Source organism: Stegostoma tigrinum, unplaced genomic scaffold (assembly GCF_030684315.1).
Source record: "Stegostoma tigrinum isolate sSteTig4 unplaced genomic scaffold, sSteTig4.hap1 scaffold_170, whole genome shotgun sequence".
NCBI classification, from domain to species: domain Eukaryota; kingdom Metazoa; phylum Chordata; class Chondrichthyes; order Orectolobiformes; family Stegostomatidae; genus Stegostoma; species Stegostoma tigrinum.
Window position 1 is genome coordinate 465,763 of NW_026728111.1, and position 26,838 is coordinate 492,600.

The following is a 26,838-nucleotide window of genomic DNA, read 5'->3' on the forward strand; positions in this document are numbered from 1 at the left end:
GCAATATTAAAGAAGCAACAGATGAGCATTTAAAGGGCCAGGGTATGGTAGGTAATGACTCAGTGCAGGTAAATGGGATCAGTAGTTTGATGTTTGTTAGTTGGCATTGATGTTGATCAAGTGAGCCTGTTTCTATACTGCATGACTTTATGAAGCAGGGGAGGAGATATCAAAGGTCCTGGCAAAGATTTTTCAAGTCATTTCTGGCCACAGCTAAGGTGCCAGAGGACCGCTCATACTTGTATATAAAAGAAGAAAGGACAGATCCAGAAGTTACAAGCCAGTCTAACCTTGGTGGTAGGGAAGTTATCAGAAAGAATTTTAAGGGACAAAATGTCGCTGCACTTGGAGAAACATGGAATGTTCGGGGATAGTCAGCATGGCTTTGTTGAGGTAATGCCATGGTTTGCAAATTTTATCTAATTTTTATTGAGGAGATATCAGAAGTGTTGAAGAGGGAAATTCATCTGATGTGGTCTATATGTTTTTGATAAGGTCAGTGATAGCAGACTGGTCAACAAAACAAGAGCTCATGGGATCTAAGGCTCAGTGGAGTGTTGGATCCAACATTGCCTGAAAGGCCAGAAGCAGAGGGCATGAACTCTTGCTTTTGGACACCAAGGTCCCTTTGTTTCTCAGTGCTCTCTAGGGATCTACTAGTCATTGTGAACATCTTTCACTTACCAGAGCTCCCAAAATGCATCACTACACATTTGCACTCTATCAATTGAGATTACCAGATCAAATTGTTATCCATTCAGATGCCACAAAGCTGTCAGATCAGAAAGTAACTGGATTCATGAATGATTCTCCATTTCCCCAAAGTCATTTCATCTTCCCTGTCTCAGGCAAAGGCAGCATTTTGGTATGGCTGATATACATCTAGTGGCACGCAGAAAAGTGTCCTCTGAAAATGAGACACATCAATACATCACCAAAATATGGTAGGACAGTAAACACATGCTTTTTGCTTTTGAATATGGTAATTAAGAACACATTGCAGAACGTAAAGTCATGTAACGTTTTGTGAAAATGAAAAAAAAATATTTCAAGATGCTGATCTATAAATTTTCTAATAATTTGAAGTTACCACAATCACTAGGTGAGTGGAAACATTTTCAATTGTTCCCACAACATACAATTCTAAGTAACTGTCACAGAATCTTCTGTCATGCGCTGTAACATGTTTCTTTAAATAACATACGAGTCCCTGCATTATTTCTCACTCTCCAGTTTAGCATTACTTTATTTCTAATCTCTTACTGCTCTATAAAGCCAAGTGTTCTGCAGAAAAGTGGTTGTTCCTGCAATAGATTAAGTGGCTGACCTGTTTAAACATGAAGGTGTCAGCGCGACTCCTCTGGCCCTTCTATGGGCTGAATCCAAAGCAGTTATGATTGTCTCCTCCTTATCCATTAGTTCATGTCTGAGTGCCTGCACGTGAAATTCCATTAAGAAATTATCACCATTTGAAAGCAACACTGTACATTTCCATTTAATAAATCCAATCAATCAGCACTGTCAAAAAAAAAGAACACTGATAATTGTATTAGGTTCCAATGAAGTAGTCAATCACTTAAGTTTCTAATATTGAAAGTATATTTAATGCAGAAAGACTAATTACCACCGCAACCTTAAGCATCAGTCAAGCAATGCTGACACAACATGTTAATGCCCATTAGAAGGCCTCTATTTATCAGATATCAGAAGTGTTGAAGAGGGAAATTCATCTGATGTGGTCTATATGTTTTTCATATTATGTTCTTCATATTAAATGTGCTAATCTGTGGATGGGGACAAAGGATGAAGATGGGCATATTTACAGAAAAACACCGTGACTGACAAATCACATCACTGGTTGGAAATGAGAATTGAGAGGAAGATACAAAGATGCTTCAAGAGGATTTGGAGTGACTAAGAGAGAGGGCAAAAAAAATTGTTTGATTCACTCTTTTTTTGAGCAGCTCATGCTGGGTTCATCCTCACCTTCACCAGCTCTCACCTGTGGCTCCAAATAGTTACTAGCATCTGACAGAAGCCACATAATTGTAAAAAAAATTTCAATAGTAAGGTCAAATGCAGGGAAGGTAAACACTGCATCTCTTACAATTGGTGACTTTATGATTGGTCTATTCTAGCAGGCAAAGGCTGATTCTCCAATACTGGACAGATGAGACCAATCTCAAGGCCAATGGTCACGAGTACAGAACCATGTTGTGGAACATCTGGTTACCGGGACAATTCACTCTAGATCTCCCAAACATACTGAAGAACTTGCAGCTTCTAATGTTGCTGTTCCAGTTTCAGAAAAACAGAGCTTGATTTTTGTTTTTTCATGAGGTAAGACCCCTAACAAACAAAAAAAAATTCTGAAGAGACACAGTTTGTTTCTTGTGATTCAGGCCAGGATTTGTTCACACAACAATGATGGGAAAGTTAGAGGAAAAGTTTCCATATAATGGAATAGGGAATGCTTTTACTGCAAGTGACTATTCAAGCAAAATCTAGTGCTTCACCTAAAAGGGAACTGGGTGAAATATTTACAAGAAAAGAAAATTAAAACAAAGGAAACAAGTAGGGAATTTGGATGAAAAGTCCCCCTTCCTCCATTAGGAGGGTAGCACCAGCACATGCAAGACTAAACTAATCATCCTCAGGGCAAATTTTGTTTTAAATCAATTAGAGAAGGAATATAAATGTGGTTCCATTGTTTATAAAGGGTACGAAGGAAATGCCAAACAATTAAAAGCCTGCTTGTCTTATGTTAGTGGTGGGAAAATTTTAAAATCGATCTGAGAGATCAAATAAACTAACTGAGAAAGGCATGGACTAGTCATGGGTAGTCAGCACGGCTTTGTCAAGGTAAGGTCATTACTTACAAATTTAGTTGAATTCTTTAAGAAAGTGGCAAGGAGGATCGATGAGGGTTGCGCAATGAATTTGTCGACATGGATTTTAGCAAAGCAAATGATAACGTCCCACCTGAGAAGTGCAAAAAAGTGAAAGCTCATGGGTCATGGGATACGGAGTAATGTGTTGACTAATCGGCTTCGTGGCAGGAAACAAGGGTAATTGTTCATGGCTGTGCTTATGAACGGAAAGCAATTTCCATTGGTGTTTCACAGGGCTTGATTTTGGGGCCCCTTTAATTTATTTTATAGATGAACGATTCAGACTTGAACATGGGGGGCACAATTGGTAAATTGGCAGACAACTGAAAAATTGGATGTAAGGTGGATAGGACAGAGGATAGCTCCAAGTTCCAAAATGATATTCGATGGGTTGGCGGAGAAGGCAGGAAAGCGACAGATGGAGCACAACTCTGACAAGTGTGATGCATTGCTTTTCATGAGGACATAAAGGGAATACACAATAAATAGGAACATACTGAGAGGGGTAGATGAAGTGGGGGATCTAAGCATGGAAGTGAACAGGTTCCTAAAAGTAGCACTACAGGTCAGTAATGTTCTGACGAAGGCACAGGGAATGCTTTGCCTCATTGGGAAAAGTGTAGATTATCAAAGTAAGGACATCATGATAAAACTGTACAGGATACTGATGATGCCACAACTGGAGTAGTGTGTGCAGTTGTGTTCATCACAATCCAGGAAGTATATAATAACTCTGGAGACAGTGCAGAAAAGATTTACTCAAATATTGCCAAAGCTGGAGAATTGTAAATATAAGGCTGTTTTCCTTGGAACAGAAAAGTCTGAGGGATGACATGATTGAGGTATACAAAACAGTGAAGGGCAGCGATAGGGTAGAGTTAGTGTAGACAGGAGGAAGCTGCTTCCCTTGGCAGAGAATTCAAAAATCAGCAGTTACAGAGTCAAGCTAAGTGGCAGAAGGGTTAGAGGGGATGTGGGAAAATCCGTTTTATGCAGAGGGTGATGGGTGTCAGGAATTTGCTGCCTGAATTGGTGTTGGACTAAGAGATTCTAAACTCTTTTAAGAAGTACCTGGATCTGCACTTTAAGTGCTGCAGGTCCATGTACGTTTGTAACAATTTGGGATTAAAAAAGGCATCAGATGTCTATGGGTCAGCATGGACAAAGATGGCTGAATGGCTCCCTTCTGGTTTATATCATTTGTATGGCTCTCTGTTGGTCCTGCGCAAGGCCAGCATACATTGGTCACACATTATCACTGTTGCAAAGGCACTGAACGAACTTCATGGACCGCAAGTGTTCATCTGGGATAGATACCCTGCACAAGGCTGATAGATAGGAATGGCCAGGATTCTGGCCCAGCATTTGATCTGATTTATTTGATTTATTGTAGTCACACGTACCCAATACAGGTGAACTACCCTTGTTTTTCTAGTGGGAACTGCTGTCAGATGAGTTATTGCAGTGCATTTTGTAGATGGTACACAATGCCCCCATTGTCTATCAGCAGTAGACAAACATCAATGTTGAGGTGATGGAAATGGTGCCAATCAAGCATGGATGGCATCAAGCTTCTTGAGTGTTACTGGAGCTGCGGCATCCAGGCAATCATATTCCATCACACTCCCAACTTTGCCTTGTCAGAGATGGACAAGCTTTGGGGAGAAAGGAGAGGAGATACTAACCACATGATTCCCAGACGTGCTCTTGTAGCCACAGTATTTATATGGCTTATCTCATGCAGGTTCAAGTCAGTAGTAACACCCATGAAGTTGATAACAGAATTTCAGTGTTGAAACTCAACAAAAGAAGATGGTGAGATTCTCTCTTGTTAGAGATGATCATTGCCTGGCACCTCTGTGGTGCAAACATTATTTGGCACTCATCAGTCCAAGCCCGAGTATTATCGACATCTTGCTGTTGATGCTAAACACTGTGCAATTATTAGTAAACATCCCCAAGATTCATCCTTGAGTTGACCATTTTGCCATCCTTCCACTGTGTCCTTCCACTGTGAAGCAGTGAATAAATATAACTTAGACACATAAATAGAACTGTCAATGTATGTCACTTCTAGCAGGTGCAAATGAGCCCCGTTAAAAGTTCAACTGTTTATCTTAAACTGGTCATGACTGAACAGCCCCTGCTAATAGCAGGTGTTTCACTTTGGACTTCTGCAAGTGAAGGCTTGTTTGTTTGTCAGGACAGATGTGATAGAGGCCAAGAATCAGGGAAGATGGAAGGGAGACCTTACAAGAAACAATATGTGTGGAAGTGTGGTTGAGGTAGCTTTGGGAATTTGGAGAATGTAGTGAATATTCATGAAATTGCATGAAATTCTTCAGGGGAAGGATGAACAGCCAAGGTCCAAGTGGGAGCAAAATAGAAAATGAAAACAGCAAGGAACAGGAACTCAGGTCATGCTTGTGGACTGAATGAGGGTGTACCGCAGGATAATCACCTAATCAATGTATCATTTCCCCTTTGCAGAGAAAACACTGGAAAAATTGAATATACCTGTATGTTTGAACAGATGAAGTACGGGTAAATCGCTGTTTCACTTTACAAGTGTATTTGGGACCTTGCTTGGTGACTGAGGAGTGGACTACAGAGGGAATGGTCACTTTGGAATGCTGAAAGGGGATACTGGTGAAGATGCTGGAAGATAATCTGCTGAACGCAGAGGTTGATGGAGGGACAAGCTGAGAATAAGGAGAATTTATGATTCTGGGATAGGTGGAATGGATGAGGGCCGAATTTTGTGAAATGGATCAAAGTGAAAGTTCTGCGAACCATGTTGGGGTCCTTGGTTGTGGAAAAGAGAAAGCATCTCACACATGCCGGTGCGGTGTGCTCTGCTCATTACAAACAAGCAGTTTTCAGTCGGCCAATCATTATCACATATGACCTATATGTCTGGCATAAGACTGGCTGCAAATTTCATAGACAATGTTGGTCAATGCAATGAGAATTATTTTTGGACTGACAACAGCATACTGCTAGGGGAAAATACCATTCACATAACCACTATACAGCAGCAGCATGATTTACTTGCTTAAGCTCAAACTTTTGAGAAGCTTTGGTTTTCCATGGCAATTTGAGGTAGACCAGGCACTTTTCAGTTCTAAAATTTGAACCATTTGACAATGCACACTATACACATCAGTCATCTACTTGTGATATCCATTATAGAACATAGAATATAGAACAATACAGCACAGAACAGGCCCTTCGGCCCTCGACGTTGCGCCGACCTGTGAACTAATCTAAGCCCCTCCCCTGACACGATCCCATCATTATCCATATGCTTATCCAAGGACTGTTGAAATGCCCCTAATGTGGCTGAGTTAACTACTTTGGCATGCGGGGCATTCCACGCCCATAGCACTCTCTGAGTAAAGAACCTGCCTCTGACATCTGTCTTAAATCTATCACCCCTCAATTTGTAGCTATGCCCCCTTGTACAAGCTGAAATCATCATCCTCTGAAAAAGACTCTCACTGTCCACAATATCTAATTTTCTGATCATCTTATATGTCTCTATTAAATCCCCCCTTTTCTCCAATGAGAACAAACCCAAGTCTCTCAGCCTTTCTTCATAGGGCCTGTGCTCCAGACCAGGCGGCATCCTGGTAAATCTCCTCTGCACCTTTTCCAATGCTTCAACATCTTTCCTGTCATGGGGCGACCAGAACTGCACGCAATATTCCAAATGAGGCCGCACTAGCATTTCGTACAGTTGGAGCATGACATCATGGCTCCGGAAGTCAATCCCTATAAATCCCGTGACTGTACAAAACGCTAGTCGAGTAGCCTGTATCTCAGTATTCTCCTCGACAACATTGTCGTTTTCCAGAGTGAATACTGTCAAAAAATATTCAATTAGTGCTTCCCCTATCTCCTCTGACTCCACACACAACTTCCCACTACTGTCCTTGATTGGCCCTCATCTTACTCTCGTCATTCTTTTATCTTTTATCTTATTTATCTTCATGATGTACTTTATGAACAATACCACACATCCCCACATCACTTTAAACCTTTGGAACCTTAACAAGTTGTAGATATCTCCAATTAGCTCACTTCTTCGCTTGAAGCAGAGCAAGGACTAAGTCCTACACGGTGAAAATGTTAGAAACAACAATGAGCACTGTCCTGCTGAGCCTTACCTAACTTCGTTACTGACCAAACTACCAGCACCCAGTTCAAAGTTGCACAATTGCTCAAGATTTGCATTTCAGAGAGTGACTATTGTAAACATGGAAGCTAGGAGCAGGGAGGAGGCCAAATGGCTCTTTCAGCCTGCTCCACCATTCTTCATGATCATGACTGATCATCCAACTCAACAGCCTAATCCTGCTTTCTCTCCAGAACTCTTGATCCCATTCACCCCAAGTGTTATATCTAGCCATATCTTGAATGCGTTCAATGTTTTGACATGAACTGCTTGCTTTGGTAATGATTTCCACGGACTCACCATTCTTTGGGTGAAGAAATACCTCCGAAATCGTCTATCCTGAATCCTCATACTGTGACCCCTGGTTCTGGACACACCCACCACTGGGAACTGCATCTATCCTGTCCAGTCCTGTTCGAATTTTATAAGTCACCTCATTCATTTGAATTCCAGCGAAAACAATCTTAACCGAGTCAATCTCTGATCATACATCAGACCTGCCATTCCCGGAAACAGGCTGATAAACATGCGCTGCACTGATAAACTATGAGAGCAACAGCATCCTTCCGCAGAAAAGGAGCACAAAACTGCACACACTATTTTAGGTGCGGCTTCACCAAGGTGCTGCGTAACTGCAACACCACATTCCGGCTTCTGTACTCGAAACCTCTCAGAACGAAGGCCAACAGACCATTTCAGAGATGGGAGGAACTGCCAATGCTCGAGAATCTGAGATAACAAGGTGTGAAGCCGGATGAACACAGCTGGCCAAGCGGTATCAGAGGAGCAGGAAAGATGACGTTTCGGGTTTGGGCCCTTTTTCAGAAGTGGGGGAGGGGAAGGGGATTCTGAAATAAATAAAGAGAGAAGGGGAGGTGGATAGAAGATGGATAGAGGAGAAGATAGGTGGAGACAGATCAAAGAGGCGGCGCTGGAGCCAGTAAAGGTGAGTGTTGTTGGGGAGTTATGATGGAGGTTCGTCAGTCAAGGAAAGACAGACAGGTCAAGGAGGAGGGGATGATGCTGGTAGGTAGGAGGTGGGGTGGAGATTAGGGTGAGAGTTCGGGTTAGGGTTACACCCTAACCCCACCCCACCTCCTACCTACCAGCGTCAGCCCTGCCTCCTTGACCTGTCTGTCTTCCCTTGACTGGTCAACCCCCTTCCTAACATTTGTCTTTACCAGTCTCTTTCTCTTCACGTATCTATAGAAACGCTGTGTCAGTCTTTATGTTCCCTGTATGCTTACTTTACTGCATTTACCCCTTCTTAATCAATCCCTTGGTCCTTCTTTGCTAAATTCTACTATGCTGCCAATCCTCAAATGTTGTTTCCATGGATCAGATACTATCGCTAATTGCCTTTGTTAGGTCATGGATTGGTCCTCTTACCCATTTTGCTTTCATGCCAGACAGGAATAAACAGTTGTTGCAGTCCGCCCACGTGCTCCTTAAATGTTTGCCATTGCGTATCCACTGTCATCCCTTTAAGCAACTCTTTGTGATCTATCAAGGCTAATTTCATGACTCATATCTTCAGCTTTCATTATTAAGATGCAGCACCCTGGTCTCCAAATCAACTCTCACACTCTCCATCTTGACTGAAAAAATTCTATCATGTTGCGGCCACTCATCTCGAAGAAATCTTGCACAGCTAGATTGGCAATGATTCCCTTCTCATTACACAGCACCCAGTCTTAGATGCACTGCTTTCCAGTTGGTTCCTCAACATATTGCTCAAGAAAACCATCCCGTATCCATTCCAGGTCTGTTCTAGTTCTGTCATAAACTAGTAGAGCTCTCAACAATAAATTAGAAGGCTATGGCTTCAAGCTGTAATTTATATTTAAGCATAATTTTTAGGGTAATACTTCAATGAAGTACTGAGGAATTTGGATTGTCGGAGATGCCAGCATTCAGAAGAGGCATTAACTAGAGGCTCCATCTGCTGATAAGAGCTCAGATCAACTGAAGTCGTGACACACTTTGCCTGGGTCATAAATTCTAGTGACAAACCAGTCCATATCGATAGTGCAAGATAACAAAGTGTGGAGCTGGATGAACACAGCAGGCCAAGCAGCATCTCAGGAGCACAAAAGCTGACATTTCGGGCCTAGACCCTTCATCAGAGAGGGGCATGGGGAGAGGGAACTGGAATAAATAAGGAGAGAGGGGGAGGCGGACCGAAGATGGATAAAAAAGATAGGTAGACAGGAGTGTACAGGTGGGGAGGTAGGGAGGGGATAGGTCAGTCCAGGGAAGACAGACTGGTCAAGGAGGTGGGATGAGGTTAGTAGGTAGGAAAAGGAGGTGCAGCTTGAGATGGGAGGACGGGATGGGTGGGAGGAAGAACAAGTTAGGGAAGCAGAAACAGGCTGGGCTGGTTTTGAGATGCAGTGGGGGGAGGGGAAGAACTGGGCTGGTTTTGGGATGCAGTGGGGGAAGGGGAGATTTTGAAGCTTGTGAAGTCCACATTGATACCATTGGGCTGCAGGGTTTCCAAGCGGAATATGAGTTGCTGTTCCAGCAACCTTCGGGTGGCATCATTGTGGCACTGCAGGAGGCCCATGATGGACATGTCGTCTGAGGAATGAGAGGGGGAGTTGAAATGGTTCGCGACTGGGAGGTGCAGTTGTTTGTTGCGAACCAAGCGGAGGTGTTCTGCAAAGTGGTTCCCAAGCCTCTGCTTGGTTTCCCCAATGTAGCGGAGGCCACACCGGGTGCAATGGATACGATATACCACATTGGCAGATGTGCAGGTGAACAAAACGAAAATGAGCTCAAAATTCATACTGGCAAGTAGACCCGCTTGACAATATGAATTGGTGCAGAGCACACTTAGATGTTGGAAGCAACTGCGGACACTTGGTTCAATGGTGCTGCCTCCAAATGAAGCTACCTCACCCAGCTGCCAAGGGATCTGGACTGCATCATGAAGCAAAAGGTTCAGGCTTCGTTGGTCACATAAATCTGTGGGTTCAGCTACTTGTTTGAAGATATCTGCAAAAGTTATCCAGAAGAAAAATACTGACATTCCTAAACTTAAGGGAGGTAGTTGAGAGTTCAATACATCCAATACATCTTCCTCAATTGCCTTGCTTTGTAAATTATCTTAAAACATTATTTTATTACCTTGATTGGCTATTTGCAAACAACTGTGGAAACAAAAACTTCTGTTTGTTTACAACAATGGACAATGGATGTTGTATGATTCTCCAAGGAAGTCATTTTGTCAATTTCTTTCTTGATTGTAAATCTCAAACCTCTCTAATATCTCCTCGTTCATTTCACAGAGGTAATCTTTGTGTGGACCTGGAAAACATCGGCACCGTCCTCAATGAATATTTTGTGTCAATCTTTACAATGGAAAAGGACACTGCAAGTAAGATATCAGGGCAAAGGACCTCGGAGCATCAGAGGTTGAGAGACAGGGAGATGCAGCTGGTTGAGCAACTTTAAAAGTGGATACATCTACAGGGCGAACTGAAATGTATACCAGCTAGCGGGGGAAGTGAGGGAGGAGATATCTGGGCCGCTGGCAGTAATTTTCAAAACCTTGTCAATCGCACGTGAAGTAATGAAACACTATTAACATTGCCCCACTATTAACAAACGGAGAGAGGAACAGACCCGGAAATTAAAAGCCAGTCAGAATAATCTCAGCACTGGTGAAGCTATAAAGAGGCATTCTTAGGGGTAGAATGTACTTGCAAGAAATAATCAGGGATAAACACTATGGATTTGTTAAGATGAGGTCACATTATGCATTTGATGTGGGCTTAGTAAAGTCCCCCTTGGCAGATTGAGCAAGAAAACAACAGCCATGGGATCAAAGGCAAAGAGGCACACTGGAGCCAAAACTGGCTGAGGCAAAGAGCACAGGGTGATTGATGGTAGAGGGATATCTATTTGGCAGGATGTTTGCTTTGAGTGGGGTTGTGCAGGGCTTTCCATAAGGACCCTTGAAATTTGTCAAGTTAATTCATCATTTGGGCTTAAACACAGGATGTATGACTGTATCGCTAGCGAATGGCTAATTTAGTGAGGAGGATATCGATGGAATGGCCATGTAAATAACAGCCATGGGATCAAAGGCAAAGTGGCACACTGGATCCAAAATTGGTTGACAGACAGGAAGAATAAACTTCAGGAGGAGATCAACAGACTGGTCAGCTGAGCACAGCAATTGAACTCAACCAGGAAAAGTGTGAGCTAATGAACTTGGGAGGGCGAACAACGCAAGGGATCACACTACGAAGGGTGTAATCCTGGAGATGACTGAAAAAAACAGCTGCCTGGGCTGGGGGTTGTCATGGAATCATATAGTACAGAAGGGGTCCTATGGCCCACTAAGGCTGTACCTCTAAAAATACACTGCAACATATACTAGTCCCATTTTTACACACTGGACCATTCTCTTAAATATTACGACATGTCAACTGCTCATCCAAGTACTTTTCAAAGGTTGTGAGGTTTCCTGTTTCAACTTCCCGCCCAGGCAATGCGCTCCAGACCTTCACCACACTCTGGATGAAAACGATTTTCCTCAAACCTCTAAAATATTCCCGTCTTTCTCTTGAAAATTATGCCCTATTGTTATTGATGCTTTAACTAAGGGGAACAATGCTTTCTATTCAACCCATCTATACCTCTCATAATCTTATATGCCTCTGTCAGGACCTCCATTCACCCACCAAACCTTCTCTGCTTCACAGAAAATAATGTGATTTTTTCCAGTCTTTCTTCACAGCTAAAATGCTCCAACACATGCAACATCCTTTTCATTCCCTCCAGTGCAATTACATCCTTCCTAATGGGTGGTGACCAAAATGCCACACACGACTCCAGCTGTGGCCTAACCAAACTTTTAAACAACTCCAAAGTGACCTTCCCACTCTTACAATTTATGCCACAACTGATAAAGGGAGGTGTCCCATATGTCTTTGTAACAACCCTTACTAGCCTGACCTGACCCCTTCAGGAATTCATGAACAAGCACTCCAGGATCCCTTTTCTCCTCTAAGCTTCCCAGTGTCCTGCTATGCATTAGATTGAGATTTTATTATCACATGCATTCAATACAGGGTACAAGAGTACAAAGAAAAGAGTACAAAGTTGCCTTAGACGGTGCCATCTCAGGTACAAAGTACTTTGGTACGCAATTTTAGTTGCAGAAGTACAAAATTTATCCATCCTTCTTTACTCAGAGTCGTAGGGGAGTGGAATGCAATGCCGGAGAGGGTAGTGGAGTCAGCCTCAATAGGGGCATTTCATCGGCTATTAGACAAGCACATGGATGATAGTATAAGGGAGGGGCGGAGGTTAGATTGACCACAGGATTAGGGTAAAAGTTCGGCACAACATCGTGGGCTGAAGGGCCTGTACTGTGCTGTACCGTTCCATGCTCCATGTGATAAAAATAAATGAATAAGTTAAAATGTTCAGCACTACAGTCTTCTTATTAGAACAGTAGAAGAATAAAAACAAAAGTTTAAAAAGTCAAACATTCCAGTCCTCAGGTATGACTCCAGTGGAGAGTAGAGAGGCAAATGTAATTCCTCTCTTCAAGAAAGGAAATAGGGAAATCCCCGGCAATTACAGACCAGTAAGTCTCACGTCTGTCGTCTGCAAGGTGTTAGAAAGGATTCTGAAGGATAGGATTTACGACCATCTGGAAGAGCATGGCTTGATCAAATACAGTCAACACGGCTTTGTGAGGGGTAGGTCATGCCTCACAAACCTTATCGAGTTTTTTGAGGATGTGACTAGAAAAGTTGATGAGGGTCGAGCTGTCGATGTGATGTATATGGACTTCAGCAAGGCATTTGATAAGGTTCCCCATGGTAGGCTCATTCAGAAGGTCAGGAGGAATGGGATACAGGGGAACTTAGCTGCTTGGATACAGAATTGGCTGGCCAACAGAAGACAGCGAGTGGTAGTAGAAGGAAAATATTCTGCCTGGAAGTCAGTGGTGAGTGGGGTTCCACAGGGCTCTGTCCTTGGGCCTCTACTGTTTGTAATTTTTATTAATGACTTGGATGAGGGGATTGAAGGATGGGTCAGCAAGTTTGCAGACGACACAAAGGTCGGAGGTGTCGTTGACAGTGTAGAGGGCTGTTGTAGGCTGCAGCGGGACATTGACAGGATGCAGAGATGGGCTGAGAGGTGGCAGATGGAGTTCAACCTAGATAAATGCAAGGTGATGCATTTTGGAAGATCGAATTTGAAAGATGAGTACAGGATTAAGGATAGGATTCTTGGCAGTGTGGAGGAACAGAGGGATCTTGATATGCAGATACAGAGATCCCTTAAAATGGCCACCCAAGTGGACAGGGTTGTTAAGAAAGCAAATGGTGTTTTGGCTTTCATTAACAGGGAGATTGAGTTTAAGAGTCATGAGATCTTGTTGCAGCTCTATAAAACTTTGGTTAGACCGCACTTGGAATACTGCGTCCAGTTATGGTCGCCCTATTATTGGAAAGATGTGGATGCTTTGGAGAGGGTTCAGAAGAGGTTTACCAGGATGCTGCCTGGACTGGAGGGCTTATCTTATGAAGAGAGGTTGACTGAGCTCGGTCTCTTTTCATTGGAGAAAAGGAGGAGGAGAGGGGACCTAATTGAGGTATACAAGATAATGAGAGGCACAGATAGAGTTGATAGCCAGAGACTATTTCCCAGGGCAGAAATGGCTAGCATGAGGGGTCATAGTTTTAAGCTGGTTGGTGGAAAGTATAGAGGGGATGTCAGAGGCGGGTTCTTGACACAGAGAGTTGTGAGAGCATGGAATGCGTTGCCAGCAGCAGTTGTGGAAGCAAGGTCATTGGGGTCATTTAAGAGACTGCTGGACATGCATATGGTCACAGAAATTTGAGGGTGCATACATGAGGATCAATGGTCGGCACAACATTGTGGGCTGAAGGGCCTGTTCTGTGCTGTCCTGTTCGGTTCTATGTTCTATGTTCTATTACAGTCCTTTCCTAAGCCACGAGTTTGCAGACACTCTGAACGAGGCTTCCCCCGTGATGGTTTGTATTCCCTGCGCTGGGCTAAAACCCGCCCATCCTTGCCAGTGGACTTCACTGCTGACTGCCGTTGCTGACCTCCATCGGGCACGACAGGCTTTGCCACATTAAGTACTCTCTTATCTTATTCCTTCTTCAGGCTATATCAATCTGCCACTGACCTGCCCATCTGACCGACGAGAAGATTGGAGCAGACAAGGGGACCTGGTAAAAGGTGTTTAAGATTTTGAAGGGCATAGAAAGGATAACTGGAAGCTGCTTTTTCCATTAGTTGACATGAACTCACTGACGGAAAGTGTGGCTGATTCAGAAAGTGTCTGAATATTTAAGCAGTATTTAGATATTCACTTCTGTTGCTGTAGGCTCCAGGGCTATGGGTCAAACAATCAAAAAGGAAATCAATGTACTGTGAGTTCAATGTAGACAGATCTTTGTTGAGCAGTGCAGTAACGACAGTGCACACGGCCTCCTCCTGTGCAACAAACATCCATGACTCTATAATTACACAGCTTTTCTTTGAGGCATTTCTCCACTTGACTGATTCTTTGTAAATGCAAGGCCGACAAAATAAATCCTTTTATTAAAAGCTTCCATCTCACTGAGAAAGCTTCAGGCCAATTTGATAATCTGCTCTGAAAATTCTGCTCATATTTTGATAGTTATGAAAAATTCTACTATCAGGGCTGTCACAATCCACAACATTCGAAATCAATCAACAATATTCTAGAAAGATGATCATTTGCCTATCCAACGAATTTTAACTGGTGTTTTTAAAAAATAGAGAAATAAATCTAGATCTGTCAAAAACTAATCAGTTCTTCCTTGGACCATACCTGTACAGACCAGGTTTCAATGAAATATGCCCATTAGTTGTGAGATACATTGTTGACAACACAACATCAAATGGGGAAAAACATGACCTCACATTAAGTGTGATCACTGCTGCAAGTGAGCAGTCGAGTCATACAGCACTTCTGAATATTTTCCAAGTATTCTAATGATTATTGGTATCATTGATTATTGGTAACCGAACAGGACATTATTGGTAACAAAAACAGCTGCTAAGTTGGTGTCGTTGAGAAGCAATGGCATCATACAGATGTAGTGCATCATTTATCCAGCAGGAATACACTGTGCAGATTCTGCAAAGACCACGCTCTAACTTAACATTAATAGTGGCAGTGACTAAATAGAGAAATATACTAAGACAGCAAACCTTTTGTTAAACAGTACCCGTGGTACCAGGAATGGGCTGAATAATCAAAAATTCCAGTTGATCAATAGGCCCACACACACAAAAAACACACACTCAATAACAGGAACATAACGCATGGGATATACACATTACTGTTCTCCTTCATTTACAGCATAAATAACTTCAGCAATGATGCAACTTCGCCTTAACTCAAACTTACTGGCAGGGAGCCTTCTCACTTGCACCCTCACCAGACATCACAGAGATGATGAGAATACAGTAAACATCTGGTGTGTAATTTTTGTCAGTTTATTGAGTGGGCTAGTTTGTTAAACAAAGTTTACGTACAGTTAAATCTACAGTTTACATGTGTATCGGCAATGATAGATTTAGTACTTACACTTGTATTTTTTCCTCCAGATGACCCTTGGACAGACACATCAAGCCAATTTTCAAAGAAACACTCTGATTCTTCCACTCCTACCCCTGGAAAAGGAAGTGACAGAATGCCACTGACTGACTACTTATTTGAATACAGCATAAGATACATAGAACATTGAACAGTACAGGCCCTTCAGCCCATGATGTCGTGCTGAACTTTTACCCTAAACCTCAGGTCTATCTAACCTCCACCCCATCTTGTATTAACACCCATATGCCTGTCAAATAGTCACTTAAATGCCCCTAATGAGGTCGACTCCACAACCCACTGCAGCTGAAACAAAGATCTCTTTGAATTGTCATTTGTCAGACATGTATTGAATCAAAAAACAAATTTCTCACTTCCACAGATTTCTACAGCATGTTAATATGATTTGTGAAAGTTAATACTTCACCCTTTTATTTTACAAATACAACTTTAAACAAAATGCTACTGTATAGAACTTCTATGCTGGCATTTGTGCATATGCCATTTCAGTTTTGTGATCTGTTTCTATGCAATGAGTGATAAATACTTTGATTAAAACGGTTGAGAGCAGTATATGTGAGATTTAATACCATGCTTTATCTGCAGATAGTCCATCTGCAGGTAGTTATTCATGAGAATCAACTAACATCATGTCTCAGAGGAGCTTGTGTCCTCTGGGTTAGGTACTGTTTGACCGTTGCTTACTGGTCACTAGTTGAGACGAAAGAGAACTACTAGCTGCTATCCATTTTCAACAAGTGATCACGATAATCTACCTGCATTTCAACGTCCCATCAACATTCAAGAATAATAAAATGTGAGGCTGGATGAACACAGCAGGCCCAGCAGCATCTCAGGAGCACAAAAGCTGATGTTTCGGGCCTAGACCCTTCATCAGAAAGGGGGATGGGGTGAGGGTTCTGGAATAAATAGGGAGAGATGGGGAGGCAGACCGAAGATGGAGAGAAAAGAAGATAGTTTGTGGAGAGGAGAGTATAGGTGGGGAGGTAGGGAGGGGATAGGTCATTCCAGGGAAGACGGACAGGTCAAGGAGGTGGCATGAGGTTAGTCGGTAGGAGATGGAGGTGCGGCTTGGGGTGGGAGGAAGGGATGGGTGAGAGGAAGAACAGGTTAGGGAGGCAGAGACAGGTTGGACTAGTTTTGGAATGCAGTGGGTGGAGGGGAAGAGCTGGGCTGGTTGTGTGGTGCAGTGGGGGGAGGGGACGAACTGGGCTGGTTTTAGGATGCGGTGGGGGAAGGGGAGATTTTGAAGCTGGTGAAGTCCACATTGATACCATTGGGCTGCAGGGTTCCCAAGCTGAATATGAGTTGCTGTTCCTGCAACCTTCGGGTGGCATCATTGTGGCATTCAAGAATTGTTGCTCGAAGAGGCTTCTGTGTAACAAGTAGGAGTAGAATCAAGATCAACCATGTTGTTTTCCCAATGTGAACCAGCTGCCAACACCATATATATGGGACCATCTTAATCATTCTTCTACAATTAACTTTTACAACAGACAACAGGTGCAGGAGTAGGCCATTCGGCCCTTCAAGCCAGCACCACCATTCATTATAATCATGACTGATCATCCACAATCCGTATCCTGTCCCTGCCTTATCCCCATCACCCTTGATTCCACTATCTTGAAGAGATCGATCCATCTCTTTCTTGAAACTATCCAGAGACTTGGCCTCCACAGCCTTCTGGGGCAGAGCATTCCATATATCCACCACTCTCTGAGTGAAGGAGGTTTTCCTCAACTCTGTTCTAAATGGCTTACCCCTTATTTTTAAACAGAACCTCTGGTTCTGGACTCACCCATCAGCAGAAACATGCTTCCTGCCTCCAGAGTGTCCAATCCTTTAATAATCTTCTGCATCTCAATCAGACCCCCTCTCATCCTTCTAAGCTAGGTCCCTGTACAGCTGCAGAAGGACGTCTTTGCTCCTATACTCAATTCCTCTTGTTATGAAGGCCAGCATGCCAATGGCTTTCTTCACTGTCTGCTGTACCTGCATGCTTGCTTTCATTGACTAATGTACAAGAACACCAAGATCACATTGTACTCCCCCTTTACCAACTTGACTCCATTGAGATAGTAATCTGCCTTCCTGTTCTTGCTACCAAAAAAGTGGATAACCACACATTTATTAACATTAAACTGCATCTATCAGCCATCCGTCCACTCACCGAGCCAATCCAAGTCATCCTGTATTCTCATAACATCCTCCTCACATTTCACACTGCCACCCAGCTTTGTGTCGTTGGAAAATTTGCTAAGATTACTTTTAATGCCTTCATCTCTATCATTAATGGATATTGTAAACAGCTGTGGTCCCAGCACCGAACCTTGTGGTACCCCACTGGCCACTGCCTGCCATTCCGAAAGTGACCCGTTCATCACGACTCTTTGTTTCCGGTCAGCCAGTCAATTTATAATCCAAGTCAGTATTTTGCCCCCAATAACATGTGCCCTGACTTTGCTCACTAGTCTCCGATGTGGGACTTTATCAAAGGCTTTCTTAAAGTCCAGGTTCACGACATCCACTGGTTCTCCCTTGTCTATCTTCATAGTTACATACTCAAAAAATTCCAGAAGATTCGTCAAGCACAATTTCCCCTTTGTAAATCCATGCTGACTCTGACCTGTCCTGTTCCGGCTATCCAAATGAGTTGTAATTTCATCTTTTATAATTCACTCCAGCATCGTTCCCACCACTGACATCAGGCTAACCGGTCTACAATTTCCTGTTTTCTCTCTCCCTCTTGGACTCACCCATCAGCAGAAAAATGCTTCCTGCCTCCACAGTGTCCAATCCATTAATAATCCTATCCGCCTAAATCAGATCCCCTCTCATCCTTCTAAACTCGAGAGGACACAAGCCCAGTCGCTCCAATCTTTCAACATATGATAGTCCCGCCATTCCGGGAATTGACCTTGTGAACCTACGCTGCACTCCCTCAACAGCAAGAATGTCATTCCTCAAATTGGGAGACCAAAACTGCACACAGTATTCCAGGTGTGGTCTCACCAGGGCCCTGTACAGCTGCAGAAGGACCACTTTGCTCTTATACTCAATTCCTCTGATCTGATTGAGGCATAGAAAATTATGACAGGCACAGGCAGAATACATTGTGAGAATTCTTTCCCCACGGCACATGTGTCTAAGACCAGATGGCACAAGTTTAAGGTGAGGATGAAACCAGATGGCACAAGTTTAAGGTGAGGAAGTCTGAGGAAAAGCTTTTTCATGTCAAAACTGGTAGACGTATGGAGCACGCTGCCTGAGAGGGCAAGTAGAGGCAGGTATTCTCAACATTTAAAAAGCATCTGGGATGAGCATTTAAAATGCTAGGTCAAAGTAGGCTCTGGACCAAGTGTAGATAAATGAGATTAGTGCAGTTTGGTGTTTGTCGGTAGGCATAGATATGGTGTTTCTATGCTGTATGACTCTACGAGATTGACGGTCACAAAATTTTATTCAACATCTGGCCGTTTATTCCTTGACATTAACTGGATGATGTGCATATTGTGCGCATTATACACGTCATTCTCCAGCACTAACATTTGTAACCGTGAAGAGCATTGCAATCAGAGTGTCGCGATGTCTACATGATCCTGTACAGATCTGACCAAAAGGAATCAAAAGTATATCAGTTTCAATTTTATGATTTAAAACAAAAGTCGCTAAAACTTTCAACTACTTTATTTCTTTCACTGAAATGAAATTAGAACACACTGAAACTTTCTGTCAACAATGCCAGGGTTGATTTTAATCAGTCGACAATCTTCACATTTACTTAACTGATCATGCATATATCAAAATCCAATATGCAGGAAGCAGTTTAATGCACCTTAGGACAATCTAAACATACTACATTCAAGTGTAAATCATACATACGTATCAAAGACGTTCAGCAGCCAGTTCAGATACATGTCGACAGAGAGTGGCACATTGACCTAGTTTTTGTGATTTTGTTCCAAACCATCATAAATGGTCGTTGAACAGTTGATTACTTCAGTCACATTTAGAAGTTGCTCGTTTTGTGTCAATTTGTGTTGATCGAAGACACATTGTGCTGTGTGCAACTCCAACAGATCCACTACAAAGGAGGAAGAAAACTAACTTTGATTACAGTTTTAACTTATTGGATCTATTAAACAAAATTAATTCCTTTATTTGGCCTAGAAATAAATACAATGATTCACAAAAGTACTCTGGAATGATGGAAACAGGCCATTTCCTTCTCAAATGTAAAATGTCAAATCTAACTCGGGAACCGTCAGTGATGCTGGTCATATTCTGTTGTTTGCTTCAGTAATTTCTGTGGAACAATGGTGGAGGAACAGTAGCTTTATATGTTATGAAGCCCTCCTTGATATTTATGAAGCAGCACTCAGAACAATTTAACCTAAAACATCCATCTCTTTCAACCGGCGTGCATTCTCATTACATCCAAATCCAAAGTACAATCTAATTGGCTCTTCACTTGTTTCCAACAGTGGATCTTACAACCCCTATTTCACTTCGGGTTATCAGCATTCTTTTAAATCACACTATGTCGCAGCTATTAAATGTGTTAATGACACGTTCTTGTTAAGTTTAAAAAGGTGCTCTGTTACCTAGGTTTTGAACTAGATTTCTCTTGTAATTTTGCTATTTTGCCATACATATGGTATGTTCTACAGTGTCTACCAAAAACAATTAGTAGTTAAGCAAGTATCAATTCAATGTTAGTTCACAAGATGCCAACAAAATCTGGCAAACATTGTCAAAACATCGAATGCCAGGCAGAAACATTCACTGCTTTAAAAAAAAATTCCTCTTTACACCCCCCTACATCTTTTCCCCAAAACATGAATGCATTCCCTTCTCCTTGTATCATCATCCATTAGCCATGGGAACACAGCTTTTCCACGTTTATCTTATCGCAACCTATCGTAATCCCTAATGTCTCGATTAACTACTTATTAATCCCCTGTACTCCAATGAAAACAGCATTAGCTAAATTTGATGATAAAATGTCACATTCTTAAAACAAGTTGGGTAAATTTCATTATTATTATTCAAGACTACCAAAATTATTAGTCTTGAAGTTTAGTCACCAGATTTGGCTGCATCATTCCAGTCCTATTTCAAGGCTCAGGATAACTTCTTATGAGCTCGATTATACAGCCCCATCCCACAGATACGAAGGTGGGAAGAACACACAAAATCTGGAGGGCACTGTGCGTACATGTGTGAAAGTTCTGGGGAATTGTCAAGCAGCCTGTCTATCCTTTGACCTCCTGAGACTAATTGATGGCAATTTAAGGGATCCCCTCTATTGTGTCAGGAGATAGATGTCAATCAGAAAGACAGTCAGCTTTACATGCACAATCCAGTCGAGAAAAAGTGAGTTGGTAGGGGAACATCGTTCACAGGCCCCTTGGCCTGATCCTAGGCACTTCATGCCCTTAAACTCTCATCCAACCTTTTAAAAACCCCTAACAACCCTCGGGGACCCGCCATCCAGCCATCAGCAACTTCAGACTCTTCTGGGCTCTAAGTGGCCAGGAGTTCTACAAGGTAGAACTTCCATCCAAGAGGGTGCCCGCTGTCCTGCCTCCAGCCATTTAATGCTGCAGGGCAGCTGTGAAGAGCATGGGCAGGCTCACATTTGGCATTTCAACTGGGAGAGACCTGAGCAGGAGCGGAGGCAACAGCACCATGTCGAGTACTATTTATCAGACCAAAAATTTCATATCCTAAGCATTCTCTCCAATGTTCTGCCAATTCAACAGTCAGTGCCCAAGGTTAGTAGAAAACCAGAAATAAGGAAAGATTTCAAAGCCGAGAAATAGAAAAGAAACAGACAATAAGAGCTTATTTAAACAAATGAAGGAAGAGGTCAAAGTGAAAGCAGATCCCTTAAAGAATGGAGGCGGCAAAAATAATAATGGGGAATCAGGAAATAGCAAATGAGACAAATAAATACTTTATACCAGTCTGCACAGCAAAAGACACAAATAGCATCTCAAAATTACTTAATTAACAAGGGGCAAAAAGAAGACAGGAAATATCACCAGAGAAGAGGTGCTAGGGAAACTAATGGGGCTAAAGGTCAATAGGTATCCTGCACGCGATGTACTCTGTGCTAGTAAATTAAAAGATGTAGCTAGTGCAGCCTTACTTGGAATACTGCGTGCATTTCTGGTCACCCCATTACAGGAAGGATGTAGAAGCATTGGAAAAGGTTCAGAGGAGATTTACCAGGATGTTGCCTGCTCTGCAGCGAAGGTCTGAGGAAGAAAGGCTGAGGGTCTTGGGTCTGTTCTCATTGGAGAGAAGAAGGTTCAGAGGGGATTTAATAGAGACATACAAGATGATCAGTGGACTAGATAGTGTGGACAGTGAGAGTCTTTTTCTGAGGATGATGGCATCAGCTTGTCTGAGGGGGCAGAGCTACGCATTGAGCGATAATAGATTTGAGATAGATGTCAAAGGCAGGTTCTTTAGTCGGAGAGCGATAAGGATCGCCCTGCCTGCTGATGTAGTTCACTCAGCCACATTGGGGGCATTTAAACAGTCCTTGGATAAGCATATGGATGATGATGGGATAGTGTTGGGGGATGGGTTAAGATTAGTTCACAGGTCGGCGCAACATCGAGGGCCAAAGGAACACTGGCTTTGTGTCCCAGAAATAGATCCAGCATTGCACTGTCCCTTACAAGCTCATCTCCATGTTCATGTAAAATAATCTATCAAATGTATTTAAAGAATTATTTCCCAAGTCAAACTTTTGTCTAATCTCAATTAATGTTGTGCAGTTGAAATCCCAGAATATAATTATTATTTTATTAGCTTCTCACCCCTCAGTGAATTCCCTGCTCTTCAACTGCCCACTGCTTGCAAGGCCGATAGCTTAAATTCCTCACAACATTAGCAAACCCTTGTGCAAGGATTTTGGTTCCTTTCTGCTTCAGCTGCAGACCAGCCCACTTGTAGAGGACATACCATCCTCACAAATTCTCCTTCAGATCCAGGAGTCTAAATCCCTCCCCAAACACCAACACTTGAGCCAAGCATTCATCTGTTTTCTTCTCCTTTTTCTTGCCTTCTCAGCATGTGGCACCAGGAATAATCCAGAGATTACAACTTTACAGGTCCTGCTATTTAATCCACTGCCTAGCTCTCAGAACGCTTGGTGCAAGCGTTACCCCAAACCAAATCACTCATCTTACCAATGTGTGCATCGAGCTGTGTCTTAGGGTCCTCCTCCTTCAGGATCCCCTTAATGACATTGTTGACCTGGTTAATATGCCACAATGGAGTCACAGGTACGACTGTGCAAAATCTGGTCCACCCAGATCGTCGCAATGGGCAAAAAAGCACACCATTTGTCTCTACTTGCCAGGGGGCTAAGGCAGTTTGGTGTGTCCACAAAGACAACTTTCATTGATGTACCAGAGAAAGCATCCTATCTGGATGCATATCACAGCATGGTTCCTCTAGCTGAACAATCCCTATTTATTATGGCTCTTGCCTTTCTTCTTCCAGGCAGAATTGGAGAGAGCGAGCGCGCGACAGACAGAGCGAGAGAGGTGGGCGATGAGGGAGAGACAGACAGACAGACAGACAGAATGGGCGACAGAATGTGAGTGTGAGCGCGCCTGCATCAGACAGTGAGAGAGATGTTGCCGAGGTGGAGATAGTTGAGAGTGTTGATCACCAACGATCTCTCCTGGTCCACCCAGATCGTCACAATGGGCAAAAAAGCACACCAATGTCTCCATTTCCCCAAGAGGCTAAGGCAATTCAGTGTGTCCACAAGGACAACAATTATTGATGTACCATAGAAAGCAACCTATCACAGCATGGTTTGGCAACAGCTCTTCCTCAGGTCATAAGAAACTACAGAGTCGTGAACACAGCATAGTCCATTATGCAAACCAGCCTTCCATTCATTGATTCCACCTGTACTTCCCACTGCCTCGGGAAACCCACTGACAAAATCAAAGGCCCTTCTCACCCAACAATTACACTCTCTTCTACCTTTGACTGAAGGGAAGATGTAAAAAAGTTTGTATACATGTGTGAAAAGATTCAAGAACTGCATCTTCACCGCTGTTATTGGGGATCTGAATAGAACACTTAAAATTTTAAATCTAGAACATAGAACATAGAACAGTACAGCACAGAACAGGCCCTTTGGATCTAACTTGGATCTCGCTCTCAGTGACAGCTACAGAGAAGATGTACAATGTTCCATTTCACGAATGCACTTTGTATGGTATGATCTGTCTGTACTGCATGCATAAGAAAACTTCTCAGTGTACCAAGGCACAAGTGACAATGATGACTCAAATCAAATTGACTGTGTGCGAGAGAGAGGTGAGCATATGATTGTGTTCAAGAGTGCAAAGATGGTGCATGAAAGTGTGAGTGTGCGCACGACAGAATGTGTGCGCCAGTGTCTGTGCTTGAGAGTGTGTGAAAAGAATTAGCACAAGGAGGGAGTGTTACAAGCATGCATGAGGCTGTGAGAGTGTCTGTGAGAGCGAGTGACTTTGAGAGCAAGCAAATTTTCAAGCATAAGTGTGTGAGGGAGAGATTTGTCGGGGGGGTGGTGGTGTGTGTCTGTGCGTACTTGAGAGTATGAGCATTGGCAAAAGATCCTGCGACAGTGCATGCAAGTATGCCACAGCATGTGTGCAAGACCGTGCTTGACTGTGTGACAGTACGGAGTATGAATGAGTGAGAATGTGACAGAATGTGTGAGTGAGAGACTGTGTTCCTGGTTCTGTGTGTGTATGGATAGTATGTTTGAGCATGAGGGATAGGATATGCATGTGCAACACAGTGTGACTGTGAACTTCTGTTTGTGCCTGTGAGTCAAGTGATGGGGGATAACAGGGAGAGGAGAGATAATGACAGACAGAGAGAGAGAGAGAGAGAGAGAGAGAGAGAGAGAGAGAGAGAGAGAGAGAGAGAGAGAGAGAGAGAGAGTGCGTGAGAGAGAGATGAGATGAGGAATAAGAAATGATGAGTGGTCAATACCTGGAGGAAAAAAAGAACCGTGTGTGAGCATTAAGAGAAGCCGCTGGCTGTAATATGGAGGCTATTGTTTTACTGATTGTACGAAACGAAAAGCAAGTGTCACCTCTTGGTGTTAGGGGACAGGAGATGCCCATTAGAGAAGGAGATATAGTCAGCCTTGTTAGAGACAGCAGACACTTTGCAAATGCATAGAAACTAAAATTAAAGCTTTCTTGTCAATGTGTAAAGAGGTGAGACAAATATGACCGGCTAATATTGTACCTTTGCGCTCAGTAAAATGATAGAATCATGATTCAGGGAATCCTTACAATGTGGAAACAGGTCCGTCAGCCCAACACGTCCACACTGCCCCTCAAAGCATCCCACCCAGACCCATCCACCTATAACTCACCTAACCTACACATCACTGAACACCTTGGGAAATTTAGCATGGCCAATCCACCTAACTTGCACATCTTTTCACCGTGGGAGGAAACTCGAGCACCCGGAGAAAACCCATGCAGACACATGGACAATGTGCAAACTCCACACAGACAGTGACCTAAGGGCGGAATTGAACCCAAGTTGTTAGTGCCATGAGGCAGCAGTGTTAACCAGAGCCCCTGTGCTCTTTATTATGCTCATTAAGCTGCAAGCATTTTTTTTTAAGAAAGTAAACTTACCATCGTCACAGGATGCGAGTGCTTTCAATTTCTGTCAGCTTGGAGAACTTTATCCGCATCTGCAAGGGCAAGGTGATGGCAATGGTGTGAGACTGGTCAATATTCTGCAGCTCGCCGTGCAAAAAATTAACAGCATTTCCAATGCTTTTTACCTCGGGGCATAACAGAAAGACAAGAACATGAAAAAATCCTGAAATCTTCCTCCAATTTCCATCTCAGATGGACCATCCCTTCATCAAAAGCCACAACCAAACTGAACAGTAACTTGGTTCACTCCAAATCAACTATAACGCTAATTTCCAAAACTCAATGTCCTGTTTTTCGAAGATATCTGCATGTTCCATGTAAAATCATGTATTTTCCACTGCCTACCAGGCCAATCATTTGTTCACTATGATCTCTGTCTCTCTCTCTCTCTCTCTCTCTGTATCTTGCCCTCTTTGATTTCTGTAATTCACGCCCTCCTACCCTCAGCTACCTGTGCTCATATGCTCGAGGCTTCTCCAATTTTCTGATGTTCGTGCGAATGCTTTAAGATCCCCGCACTGAATGTCAGCAATTTTTTTCAAAAGCCTCAATGACGACTGCCCAGTGGCTCTGACATCCATATTTATCACTATGAAGTGCTTTGAGAGGTTGGTCATGGGTCACATCAACTCCAGCCTCCCACATTACCTTGATCCACTGCAATTCACCTACTGATGCAGCAGATCCATGGCAGATGCCCTCTCCTTGGCTTTACACACATCTCTGGAACGTCCAGATAACAAGGGCATCTACGTCAAGCTCCTACTTATTGACCACATCTCCACCTTCAACACCATAATTCCATCTGCCCATCCTGGGCCTCCTGCAGTGCCACAACAATGCCACTCAAAGGTTGCAGGAACAGTACCACTTATTTTGCTTGGGAACCCTGCAGCCTACTTGTACCAGTGTGGACTTCACAAGCTTCAAAATTTCCCCTCCCCACCTACATCCCAAAACCAGCGCAGCTCATCCCCACCTCCCTAACCTGTCATTCCTCCCACCTATCCACTCTCCCACCTCAAGCCCTACCCCCATCTCCTACCTACCAGCCTCAGCTCCACCCCCTTGGCCTGGTCGTCCTCCCTGGACTGACCGATCCCCTCCCTAACTGCCCACATACACTCATCTTTACTGGCTCTATCCGCCGCCTCTTTAACCTGTCTGTCTCCTCTTCACCTACCTTCTCCTTTATTCAGAGACAAAGGGAACTGCAGATGCTGGAGAATCCAAGATAACAAAGTGTGAAGCTGGATGAACACAGCAGGCCAAGCAGCATCCCAGGAGCACAAAAGCTGACGTTTCGGGCCGAGACCCTTCATCAGAGAGGGAGATGGGGACAGGGTTCCGAAATAAATAGGGAGAGAGAGGGGGAGGCGGACCGAAGATGGAGAGAAAAGAAGATAGGTGGAGAGG

At 43.2% G+C, this 26,838-nt stretch overlaps 1 long non-coding RNA gene across 1 annotated transcript; it reads right to left on the minus strand.

Moving 5' to 3' along the window:
• Nucleotides 1-264: 264 nt before the first annotated feature.
• LOC132207822 (uncharacterized) lies at nucleotides 265-25,806 on the minus strand. Its single transcript, XR_009443873.1, has 4 exons — nucleotides 25,396-25,806; nucleotides 15,683-15,768; nucleotides 1,328-1,434; nucleotides 265-907 (listed from the first exon to the last, which is right to left on the minus strand). It is a non-coding gene; the product is annotated as an uncharacterized LOC132207822 (long non-coding RNA).
• Between the last annotated feature and the right edge of the window lie 1,032 nt (nucleotides 25,807-26,838).